We start from the raw sequence: 12,517 nt of genomic DNA on the forward strand, positions 1-12,517 counted from the left end.
CGTTACGATCAGTTGGGAACAATTAAATACCTGACTATATTCTTGATATTCTGTAACAGATACATAAATTATTCTCGTAAAATAAAGAAATAAAAAATGTGTGAGTAAGCCGAGGTCGCACGCTGATGTCAGGTCTGGCGTCGTTCCAAACTTGAGATTTGGGGTGTATTCGAGCAATCAAACTTTTAAAGATGGAAAACTTTTAATTCAGTCGATGAATAATTGGCTGATGAAACATTTTATGGAGATAAATGTTTGCTTTACATCACACGCGCTGGCTTACACGGAACATAAAGCGGTGCACCAATGTGATGTATGGACGCTGTGTGAGGACTTCGGTCCCGAGTGTAACATTGCCACAACACACACGCACACACTCACACACACCCCGGCGGCCAAGAAAATGATTTGGGTCAGTAGGTAATTGCATTCTGGGACCACGGGGAACTTGTCGGCAATTAATCCCACCGACGGCGAGCCAGGTGAAACACACATGCTCGTCCCATTTGCCGGCATGTCAAAACTGTGACGGATGTTGATACATTTTGACTTAGCGCAAAGTCCCCGAAAAGATTGCGATGTTGCGGGGACACACACACAAAAAAAAAAAAAAAAAAGCGTTTTATGTTAACGGAAATTTATAGTGCCTGCCACTCAATTTTGTTTTGTTGCAAATCTCAACTCTCATGTGGTGGCTAAGGATAAGGTCAAGGATAGGGTTCAGTTAAGGTTTAGAGTCCGGGTTACAGGCCAGGGGTTAGGTTTAGGGTCAAATGTTACGGGTAAAACTCAACTGTCTCTATAAAGCATTTTAAGACAACCACTACCGTATTAAAAATAAAATAAAAAATAAAAAATAAAAAATAAAAAATAAATTAAAAAAATAAATAAAATAAAATAAAATAAAATAAAATAAAATTAGAAGTTAGGTGGCTGTTAGCATTTGTAGCTAAGGTAAGGGAAATGGAGACGGATTTTGGTAGGGGTAGGGATGGGGTAGGTTTATGTTTCGGATTGTGCAAGGGTCTCAGGTTAGGGGCTTGGTTTTTGTAAGGTTTTAAGAGTTAGGGTTATCTTCAACTTTTCGGGTTAGGGTTTAGGGTTAGGTTTTCCACCCATGAGGCCACATTTACATATAGTATACCAGATAATATTAAAAAAAACAAAAAAAAAAACATTTTTCCTCACGTCTTTGCTGCTTATGTCATCCTAATATTTGTGTATATTTTATTCCAAATGGCGGTGTGTTTTGGCAAAAGGCCGCCCCAGTCATTTGAGCGTCTTTAGAGGCTGGCATCTGAGAGTGTATCAGTCACACACAGCGCAAAGTGTGTCCCATCAGCCTGCAGCGGCCCGGCTGCCTAATCTCAGTTTAATCACTTAGCGGCATCCCGAGCTAAACGAGAGGGGAGGAGGATGCAGGAAATGTCATTTCTGGCACAGCGCTAGTTTGGCTGTCCGGGACGGTTAGCCACATGACGATGCATTTCCTTGACTGGTTAAAAATGCTCATTGACAGGAAGTGGAAATGTGCACCAGAGGACTTGGCTAATATGAACATCTTTCGTTTTGACAGCAAACCTCTAGCAGCACATGCACTGCAACGACTACAACACATCCTTAAATTACTTGATAACTTTTTGCACTCAAAAAAAAAATAAATAATAATAATTGGAGCAAAAAATTGGATGAATGGTCTACGAGGCTCAATGGACAAAACACGGGCTGTGCAAGGCCTATAATGACGTCAACTCAAACCGTGCGCAATGCCGTTGATTCGCGGGCCAATCACACACACATTTTCTGGTCTTGCGCATCTCTGTGTAGCTTTTGGGTGGAGGTGTTTCATACAATTTCGAACGCGTGTGGCTCACTGGTCTAGCCAGATTTGGAGAAGAGCCGATACCCACTTCGGGGCTTCAAGAATGAATTCTACGCAATATGGATACGTTTTTGCGCTCATGTTAGGAAATTGTATTTTCCTGATCAGTTTGCTTTATGCGTTCACGTTGATGGCTGTCCCAAACCACACACACACACACACACACACACACACACACCCACACCCCCACCCACACACACGCAGTACGGTTGGACTACATAATATTGTATTATTGGATTAAAGGACGTCAACCTTGAAAAAAATAATAATAAATAAATAAATAAATATTCTTATAAGAGCATGACTGTTTGGAAAAAAATAACTTTATCCTCAGCAGATCAGGACTTGATTTGGCAAGAATTTGTAAGATTACATCTTTATTCTTGTAAATGTAAAATTAATTTAACACAACCCCACTTTAGCAAGTACCAAATTGTGGCATTAGAAGATTAGGAAAAAAAAGCCTCCCAACTACCACAAAACATTTAGATCCTAATTACACAATTTGATTTCTGCTTTTATGCTCAATGACATGCAAACTCTCATCCCTGCGACATTGACAATGGAGGTCAAGTGTTGCTGTTTTGCAAATGTGAACGCAAACGAGGGTAAAGGCCTGGATAGGAACAAAACAGAGGCCACAGGTAACGCTCGATTCAAACCTCAGAGAGCGAGCGTTTATTAAATCAGCCCAGCCCGGCTTGAGCGGAGCTGGGGGGGGGGGGTTAACAGAGTAAATCCAAAAATCCTTCAAAAGTACTTAAAGCCCAAGAGGAAAAAATGGAAATACGCTGCCACTACGATCGCACATGTGCGTATAATCTCCAATCGGTGCTCTAAAAGCGTAAACAGTAAATAGCTGTTTGGGAAGGGCTAGCATTGCTTAAAGATGACTTTAAGCGGGAAAAACAGAAAGTAATCAAAACCTTTAAAGTGATTAATGACATACAGTTAATCTGCGCTTGAGCTGGGTCGGGATCGGCGGCGGTGTAATTGCTCCCGTTAATCATGTATTAATTTGTTGACTTGTTGAGATTTCTTTTCAGACGACTTGCCAGCATCTTGAAATTAAGGACGAGGAAAAGAGGACCGAGGCCAGATTAGGTTTCTGAACAATGTAGTGCAAGCATCAGTCGGCCTTTTAAACGACCAGACAAACTACCGTTAATTAAAAGAACTCCGCGAAAAATGGTCATTCATGCAACAATCTGAAGGGGATGTTGTCGTTAAGCCGCAATCGGAAAGACACGGACGGTAACAAGTTACAGCCTGTCAGATCAATTCACAGATAGCGACGCATGTCATCATGACATTTTCACCAGAAAATCAGAACTCGTTGGCCTGGGGGGGGAAATTGTAGAATTCCAAACTTCAGAATTCAAAATAAAAATTCATTTTAATTAGACACCAATAGAGTTAACAGGCCTTGAAATAACTTCAAAAGTGGATGGGAATTGTTGCTTGTTTTTTTTTTACGTTCACAACAGCTCCTTCGGAATGCAACATTGCCCGCCTGGAGCTAGAACTTGACGGGCGCGATAGCTTAACTATCTCAAAATATCAATGTCTCGTAAACCAAGGGACAATGTAACACTTTTGACAGTTTTAAGTATAAAACAAGCTCTATGTAATGCAGAGGTGGGCAAGCTTTTTGATTGGCGGGCCACAATGGGTTCTAAAATTTGACAAAGGGGCCGGTCCAGGAGCAGATGGATGGTCTTTTGGTAACCTCACATGGGAGAAAAAAAATATAATTAAAATGAAAGTGAACAAAATCATTACAACAAAATATATGAGTACTTAGAAAATTATTATTCATTTAATTTTTTTCAAGTTTGGCGGGCCGGATTAAAACGTTTAACGGGCCCCATGTGGGCCCCCCGGGCCGTAGTTTGCCCACACCTGATGTAATGTGACGTTTCCTACGAAGAACTAAATTAAAAAAAACTGTATTTTAACTTGACGAGCGCGATGAACGAGTGCTAGCCAAAATCAAAGTTGTACAATTTTCACAGACAAGCGTTTTCTGCTACCGTTTTCTAAAACCTCCAGATTTTTTTGTCATATCATCACTGTCATGTGAACAAATGTCCAAAACGGCCCATTTCTCCCCCCCCCCACACTTTCTGTTTAAAAACAAAGCCCATCGGACTGTGACATTGATGGCCTGGAGGCACGACGAGACGGTTATGATAGCAGCAGGTGCACGGGTGCTTAATCGGCTTCAAAGGCTCAGTGAGAATGTGGTAGCTCCTCGTGCCAAACCGACAAGATAAGAACGTCTCTCGGCCCTCGCAGCCAAGTCAAAGTCATTTAGCGCTATATCACACCCCCAACTCCCCCCCCTCCCGGTGTTCTCCGCCGGGCCACCCGATGTTTGAAGTGTGAACGTGGGAGCAGGAAGAAAAAAAGGAAGGAAGGAAGGACGGTCAGCGCTCTTAAAGGTACCGTCGCTTTCATCCGTCTTCAAAGGCCTCAGGGACAGCCAGAAAAATTGTACCAAAATGAGTTTGTTGTAGTGGTGGTCTCGCAGCAACCGTTTAAGTCTTAACACACACACACACACACATGCACACACGCCAGACTGCGGCTTCTTCAGACACTATTAATCAACAAAAAGATGAAACTCACAATTTCTTTGGATGAGGGAAGCGCAACAGGAAAGCAAATGGCAGACAAACTTGTGCGCAGCCCAAGTGACTCACATCCCTTTCTCTGCTGATCACTGTCGAGCATCGCAAGGAGGCAAACATTTCCAAATATGGAGAAAGTATGAAGTCAGCCATGGCGGGGCAATGTCGCTTTTGGTTTGCTTTCACTGGGAATGTCAAGAGAGAGCCAGTACTGCGGTGCATATCTTCGAAATCAAAATATTGGACGCTGCAAGCGGCCATGAAGGGGGCCTTGTACCCTCGTTTTAATGGCAATTTTTTTTTTTGCTTTAAAAGGCAAGCTCTTCTAGTGTACCAAGTACGAGATTGTCAAGAGGATGAGCTCTGGAATTATTCAAGCCTATAAATGATAGCCTCAAAACAAAATCAATTTCCCTACCATCGGTGAAACTAGTGCCCCTGATTTTTTTTCTAAAATTCTGAAAATGTACGAAATGATTGTCAAACTCTTGTCTAATACAGTGCCTCTCAAATAGTGGGGCGGGCCCACCTGTGGGGGCCGCGGTGCGATGCTGAGGGTTTTTTTCCACCGTACAACAATAAAGTGTAATTGCACATCCACTCCAGTAGTTGGCAATGGCGCGCTCATGGCCCATTGTGTGCAGCGAGTATTAACTCTACGCTGTAGGTTTGTTGTTATTATTTATGGTTGCAGCAGAGAGTGGGTGGTGGTGGGGGGCATGAATTGTTTTCTTCTTGCTAAGGGGGGGGGCATAATAGAAAATAATTGTGAAGCACTGGTCTAATGCATGAAATGATCAAACTTTGATTTTCCACCCATATTAGTTGGGCAAGGTAGAAAAAGCATCAAAATGTTGCCCATTTAACTCAGATATGTTTGTTCGAAATCCGAATTGTACAAACTCATAGCAGTCACAAGGGTGCATTAAACGCAGTCAACAGCAAGCAAAGCAACAGTGTGTGTTTTCTCATGTGTTCGGAACAGCGCGGCAGTTTGTCCCCCACTAACTCCAATTGATGTTTGAATGAAAGACGTGTCCTAGAAAAATGCTTCTTCACAGTGTTCATCCCACTTACGAATTGACTTGCAATAATTACAGCGCATTCCGCCTGTCCAACGCTGCCTCTGCCACTCCCCCCCCCCCCGTGACTCTCTTTTGCGCAAAGAAAATTAATATCCAAGAAACTTGTAATCTGCTCTTGCATAACAGGAATTTGTCTGTGGCTTTTATTGCTCAATGTTGCAGGATACATCATGTGTTGGCTAAATGCGTGTTTGCCGCATGCAGCACAAATCATGGCAAGCGGACGCTCCAAAAGGGGGGTTATATCCCCGTAGATTAAAAGAAAGTTCAAACACTTGCTTGGTAAATTAGACAAAAGTCGAATCCACTACATGGAATTGGGATGGGAAGTCGATCCATCTTTGGAAAGGATATCACAAGCCCTTTTCAAACACTATGATCCATCAACGATTATTCAAACGATTATTTTTTTTTTTTTTTTGGGAGCGGTCAATCAAAACTAAAAAAATGTTCAAATGTAAACTAATATTAAAACAAATCAAATATTGAAACACTAAAATGATGTAAGTTCCCTTTGGATGGCATTGTTTATAAAAATGTATTTTAAAGCTTAAAAAAAAACGTGCAAATGTATAAATTTGAGTATGGTTTCTTTGTATGAAGAAAGTGCCTTGGTGTTTACTTGCTTATACATTTCCATAGAAATATAACCTTTAAATTAACAATTATATATATTTATATATATATATTTTTTTTTTAATTGCACAGCCCCATCTCACATTTTTGTAGGCCAATTGCATGTAGGAGGCGTTATTTTATAATTTATAAATTATATAAATCAAATTTTTTTAAAAAACTGTTAATTCCAATATTTTGTTTTGGTGTTTTTATTAAAAAAATATATATAAAAAAGTACTAAAAAGGAAAAAGGATACGGCTAAAGTATCGGATTGATAATCAGTATCATTCAGAGTAGCATCGTTCCAATCTGGACGCTTCTCATCCCTAATTGCGAGTATGGCCATGCCATGACATCATTAACGACTTAAGTCATTAATGGGAAGCCATTGGCTCGTTATGCCTTCTTACCAGGTTTCAAACAGCCACTTTGAAGAAATGAAGACGTGAACATCATGATTGATAGCAGTTCACCTCGCACTTACGAAATTAAGTTCCCGCAAGAGTCACTGAGCGCACAATTTAGCATTGTTGTCTCGCCTCGCTTGCGTACGCAGCGTGTTGCGACATATCCGTCATGTGGCTGTTTCATAGAGGCAAGGGGAAATATTATCTGCATTGTTCCAAAAGTTCCAAGGCAACCCCACCAGAACAGCCAGGACATTCAAACTTTTAGGAGCCGGTCATCAAATCTCAAATACGTGGCTCGACAAACTAGATGCATCCAGTTCATGACCCACTCAACGGGATGGAGGTATAAAATATAGCTTGCAGACGTCAAATATGATTCTTATATGCTACTTCTTTGGTCTATTAAACATTAAAGATGACTTAAATATGGTACAACATAGTTACATAAGCATTAAGTATTTAAATACGATAGATTACAGATACATAACGACAATTTAAATATGGTACATTAGAGCTGTATAACGCATTTAATATTTTAATATTGCATGTTAGAGTTGTATGATGCATTTAATGTTTAAACAGTTATGGCAGAGACTTGTCTAGTGCATTACATAAAATACAAATATGTTACATTATTGGTGTATAAACGTTAAATATGATGTTAATTTAATAAAAATATGTTTATTTAATTATGGTACATTAGAGGTGTATGCAACACAGAATATGCAAATGAGGCAATGATGATTAAGTTGAATGGAGAAGTGATTTTGTAAAAAAAAAAAATTTATTTAATCCGATCAAATTTCGGATTAAAATTATGATCAGTTGCACTGTTTTCATGGACACTAAAAATATTGATCCGATAAGGACGTGCATGTTCATTCATCACACTTTCAAACAGAAGAAATTATTTTGACATGCGCAGATTGACCAAATATACCGGAAATAGCAGTAGAAGATGACAGAGATCAAGATTTGAATCCGAATAAATGTATCCAAGTAAACGTAGCCACTAAAAGCGCAGTCTACTCAAGAGGACTTGCCTGTGTAATAATTTTCTGTCTCTCCTTTGGTGCTGTTAATATCACCTTCATCACCGCTGACCCCTGCGGCACTCCTGGGGAGTCATCAGACTTTAATTATACCTTTTTAATCACTACAATGTAATCTGCAGAGTAAATGGACCCTCTTTTTTCACATATTCACACAATCTGCTACTTTGATTAACAAAAGCACTAATTTCTTTCCTCTCAATGAACGTCAATGAGTCGCTTCCTTGCCACACTTTACCCGAACCCCCAAACTCTTCCCAACTGGAATTGATTATAATCATTATTCTTGTTTCAAATTCATCACCTTTTTGGAGCCACAATGAAAGACGTGCCAAATTTGTTTTGTCTGACTCTGTAAAGCAGGCGTGGGCAAAGTACGGCCCAGGGGCCAGGTGCGGACCGTTAAACGTTTTAATCCGGCCCGCCTAACTTGGAAAAAAATTAAATGAATAAACCTTGTTAATGTTTTGTTTTCTAATTACTGTGGTTTTTTTCAAAGACATATATATTGTTGGAATGCTTTTGTTCACTTTCATTTAAAATTAAATGTATTTTTATTTTTTTTTGCGATGAGGTGAGGTTACCAAAACACTCCATCCATCTGCTCCTGGTCCGGCCCCTCTGTCAAATTATAGAACCCATTGTGGCCCGCCAATCAACAAATTTGCCCACCCCTGCCCTAGCGTAAAATCCCAACACGTGAAGGTAAACGTCGGCCGGCTAGCAGTTGGCGGCTAACATTAACAGTGGGCTTCATTATCTCGTGAAGTGGAAACTTGTAGCAAAGTGATTCATTGCGGCCTATTTTTAAGAGTGAAGACGCATTTCTAGGGCCTTTTACATCAATTACAATCAGTGTAATGTGATTTTTACACAGGTGGCGGTTAAGAAGCAAAGAGTATCGCGATATCAACGCGCTTTGACTTGGCATCGGAATAAACGAAATAGAAAAAAAAAAAAAAAAAGAGCCTGACTGTACTTGTTAAAAGGAGGACTCACACATAGTGTGAATTTCAAATCAATAATACGAACCCCGGCCCCCGCCTCCCCCCCCCCCCCACACCGGCACCCCTTGAGAGCAGCCGCTATCAAACCGCATACATCTGCGTCGCTCAGAACCATTTCTGACTGCATTAAACGCGGCGGCGCGCGTTTAAAAAATAAAAAGGACACGTTTGACAGTGTTGATGATGTTAAAGTTGAAAGACGCTTTGAGCCGCGGACCCTCCTGGTGGGTTCGTTGCAGTCGCACAGGCACATTTTAATGGGGGCAGCCACTCTGCGTGAGTCATCTGAGAGCAAGAACGTTAACGTTAAGAACTTTGAGAGGAAGTTTCAGCATCTACAGGTATGACCAGCGCTATCTTTAGTCCATAAATGGCCTACAGCATTTTTTTTTTTTTGGAGCGGAGGCCCAGTCGAGCCACAATGAGGTTCCCCTGCTAGAACCGACTCAAGCCCTGTCTATTCATGATATGGTAAGATACCTTTCAATGATTATAACAAATTTTGAATCTTTAGACTGCATTATTCATGACTTTAAAATATTCAAGGATGCATTTAAAAGATCACTTCTGTGTGGTTACTTTTTTTTTTTTGCATGTTTTTTTACAGTATTAAAATCTTACTAAATATTTAACATTTAACATTTTCTTGTCTTTATATCTCATTCTTTTTTGAAGGATTTAACCTGACACCCAATTTATGAGTTTTTCAAGTTATGAGCCGTCATCAAGTTGATTTTCTTTTTTTTTTTTTTTTACTTAGCATCGGAGCCAAAATTTTAGTTCGGAGCAATTTTCAGATCCGCCACCATAGTTGTTAAAAGCAACAGGGTAATTTTTTTTTTATTTTTTTTTTTTAGCTGAGGGTGCCATGCTAAGCGCTGTCAGGCCCACTGGTAGCAATTTGGGGTTTGGTGTCTTGCACAAGGATGCTACAACACCGGACAGTTGGCGCTGGCTTTCAAACCACCGACCCGTCAGTCATTGGACGACCCGCTCTGCACGTGCACCACGACCACCCACCAAGAATCACCAGCTTCCAGCACCAGTGTTACACCAGTACTTAATGGTTTCAGGGGTCCCTTACATTGGAGACTTCTCCACCGCCTCTGTCCCCAGACACCAGTTACACCAGTTCAACATAAATACCGTGTGTACACATTATCATTTGTTTTCAACTGATAGCAACTATGTTGCGTAAGTATTGTTTTCTGGAGATGATGTGGCGAGCGTGTAAGATGCTCTCTAAACCGCACTGTTGTTATTGACCTTTTATGGTGCGAGTAGAAGAGGTGGACGACCAGTCACACTGGTCTTTGAGATAAAAAAAAAAAAAAAAAGGAGAAAAAAAACGTTCCAGTAAGAATGTTTTAACAGAGAAAATATCATGTGATTATATTGAGCAATAAGCATGTATTGGTGCCCGTAGGGTTTCAAATTTCCTTTATCAGCTTTACGGATTTTTTCTTTTTTTTTTGCATTGCCACTAATATTAATACATACCACTTAAAAAACAATAATGCCCTCTTTAAACTAAGTGTAAAATGACTTGTGTGAAATATGTGCCATGATGCAATAAAAGTTGGAAATCATTAGCGAAGGTCCACTCTCCTAATGAAGCGACCCCGTGTGAGATAACAATTGACCTTCCTTTTAACTTTGGCTTGGGCCTTGGCTCACTTGTGGGTTTTGCAGTAACATCATTATATTATCTGCTAAGTAGTGATAGGGATTTATTACAACAAACATCGACCAATAAAACCCAGGATGGTCTGCCCGATGAGCACGATTGCCCCATCAAAGTGTGATTCTGTGCTGTAAAAAATCTTACTTCACTACCATACTTCTGTAGATTCTCTAAGTATTGTTCCTCCAGAACCGGCACTAACCCGGATTTAAAAGACTACTTAACGAAATTTTGAATTTCATAAATTGTGGGTGAAAGAGTGACGCGTCAAAGGTGTGCAGCCAAAATGCACGCAAATAAGTGAGATCAAGGCACCCGCTTAAAAAAAATATCCACACATTCTCCACTCCCCAGAAGCATGTAGTCTAAGAGAACAAAATTGACGCGTTAGTGGATGGTGGATGGTCCGATCTGTGAATGACATAGTGAAGCGTTTCGACTCGGTGGCCAAAATCCATGCAAGTACGGAGCGCACAATATGTCAGTGAATTGAGAAGATCTGATGTGCACAGAAGAGGTTAAAAAGAGCACAGAAACTTGATCAATTTAAATGTAAAAGTGTTCTGTTGGCCAGTGTGGGCCAGCATCAGTGAACTGGGGGTGGCCCCGGGCCATCGGGCTACTGTTAATGTCGGAACTTGGCCTTGGTTCACTGAGCCAAAGTACATTTTCGTTGGATTAAGTAAAATTTAGTAAAATACACTGGGATTTAATCTTTAAGAGCACATTGCTTTAAAACTTTTATTTAGATTCAATTTTTATTCAAACTCTAAGCGCAATACATTTTTATTGTATAATTATTGGTAAAGTGTTATTGTACCAACTGTGCATGATGTTACAGTGTCATACAACAACATTGAATGCACATTTTAGGGACACCAGTTATGTTGTTTTTGGTGGATACTTATTAATGTCAGTGGTGCATAGATTTTTTTTATGTTTAGGAATACTTGGCGTAAAGAGTTTGAGAACCACTTGTAAACTAATGCAATAATACTTTTCAACAGTAACAGTGACACCAGTAGATTAAAACACATTATTAATTATACTAACAGTAGACACCAGAAAATAGCAGAACTGTGTCATTCTCGTGTTAAGTAGAAAGCCACTAATTATTATACTGGTTATAATCATGAATAATAATCACACTTAAAGCTGTGACAGTATGACGAATCTGCGTCCTCAACTCAAAGGCTGGATTTACTTCAAACGGCTAACAAACAAGCTAACAAACTCGCTTTGCTCTTGTGATTTTACCCCCCCCCCTCCTAAAAAGTCAAACTTTTGGAGACATTTTTCCGCTCCGTGGCTTATAGTTCAGTCTTCCGCATTGTCTCAGTCCGCCACTCGGCTAAAAACAGACACAAGCGGAGCAAGAGACGCCCAACGTTTGAGGAGAGAAAAAAAACTTTCCCCAACTTCGCTTGGCATCTTTTTCCATCAGCTACTGACTAGTTAGCCCGGCTCGTCATGCTAGTTGGGCTAATAGTGGAGCGTCTACCCCAGGTGTGCCCACGCCCTCCCCCCCGTCATCCACGTCCAAATCTCGGGCCACTCGCTCACATTCTTACCGCTGTAACACGGAGCTCCAAAGATGAGGCAGCTTCTTCCCCCACCCGAGCTGTCGCCAACGGCACGTCAAACATTTTCTAAACCCTCGCGTCAGCTCAACGCAACCGCGCCCGGTTGGGCTCGCCTCGGTTCGGCTTACCTTTTTTTTGGAACTTTCGAGGAATCCAAAAGATAGGAAGACGGTCAGAATCCTCGGGGAAAAAACAGCCCAAACTTCTTGATCCTCAATTATGGGAGAGTTTTGTGGGCCGTGACGTCACGCGGTGAAATTCCAAGCCGAGGTTTGCCCATGTAAGGCAGCAGGCCAGCGGGGACAGCCAGCCGGGACACCCCGCTCACGCACACCGTCACTCGGCTTGTGCAGTGCTGACACATTCTTTGCTTGTGAGGAACTTGAGAGAAAAATAAAACATTAGATCAAATTAATTAAAGTAATACTCGTAGCACCACGACCTACAAAAAATGCTGTCCTAAGTCCCTTTATTCTAAAATATATTTATTATGATTGTAAGCCACAGTATCACACTTAAATATTAACACTGCCAGAATTTTATTTTATTTTTTTTAAATGTT

At 40.7% G+C, this 12,517-nt stretch overlaps 1 protein-coding gene across 4 annotated transcripts in view; it reads right to left on the reverse strand.

Annotated features, from left to right (window-relative positions):
- Window positions 1-12,294, reverse strand: part of lpp (LIM domain containing preferred translocation partner in lipoma) — a 98,576-nt gene extending 86,282 nt beyond the window's left edge. For 2 of the 4 annotated variants that reach the window (XM_088314074.1, XM_088314076.1), the window contains exon 1: window positions 12,084-12,294. The gene's annotated coding sequence lies outside the window, so the exon portion shown is untranslated. The other 2 variants (XM_088314075.1, XM_088314077.1) reach the window with 1 other exon arrangement.
- Between the last annotated feature and the right edge of the window lie 223 nt (window positions 12,295-12,517).

Source organism: Idiotropiscis lumnitzeri, chromosome 13, assembly GCF_059441095.1.
Source record: "Idiotropiscis lumnitzeri isolate Australia: NSW breed Sydney's pygmy pipehorse chromosome 13, RoL_Ilum_1.0, whole genome shotgun sequence".
NCBI lineage: Eukaryota > Metazoa > Chordata > Actinopteri > Syngnathiformes > Syngnathidae > Idiotropiscis > Idiotropiscis lumnitzeri.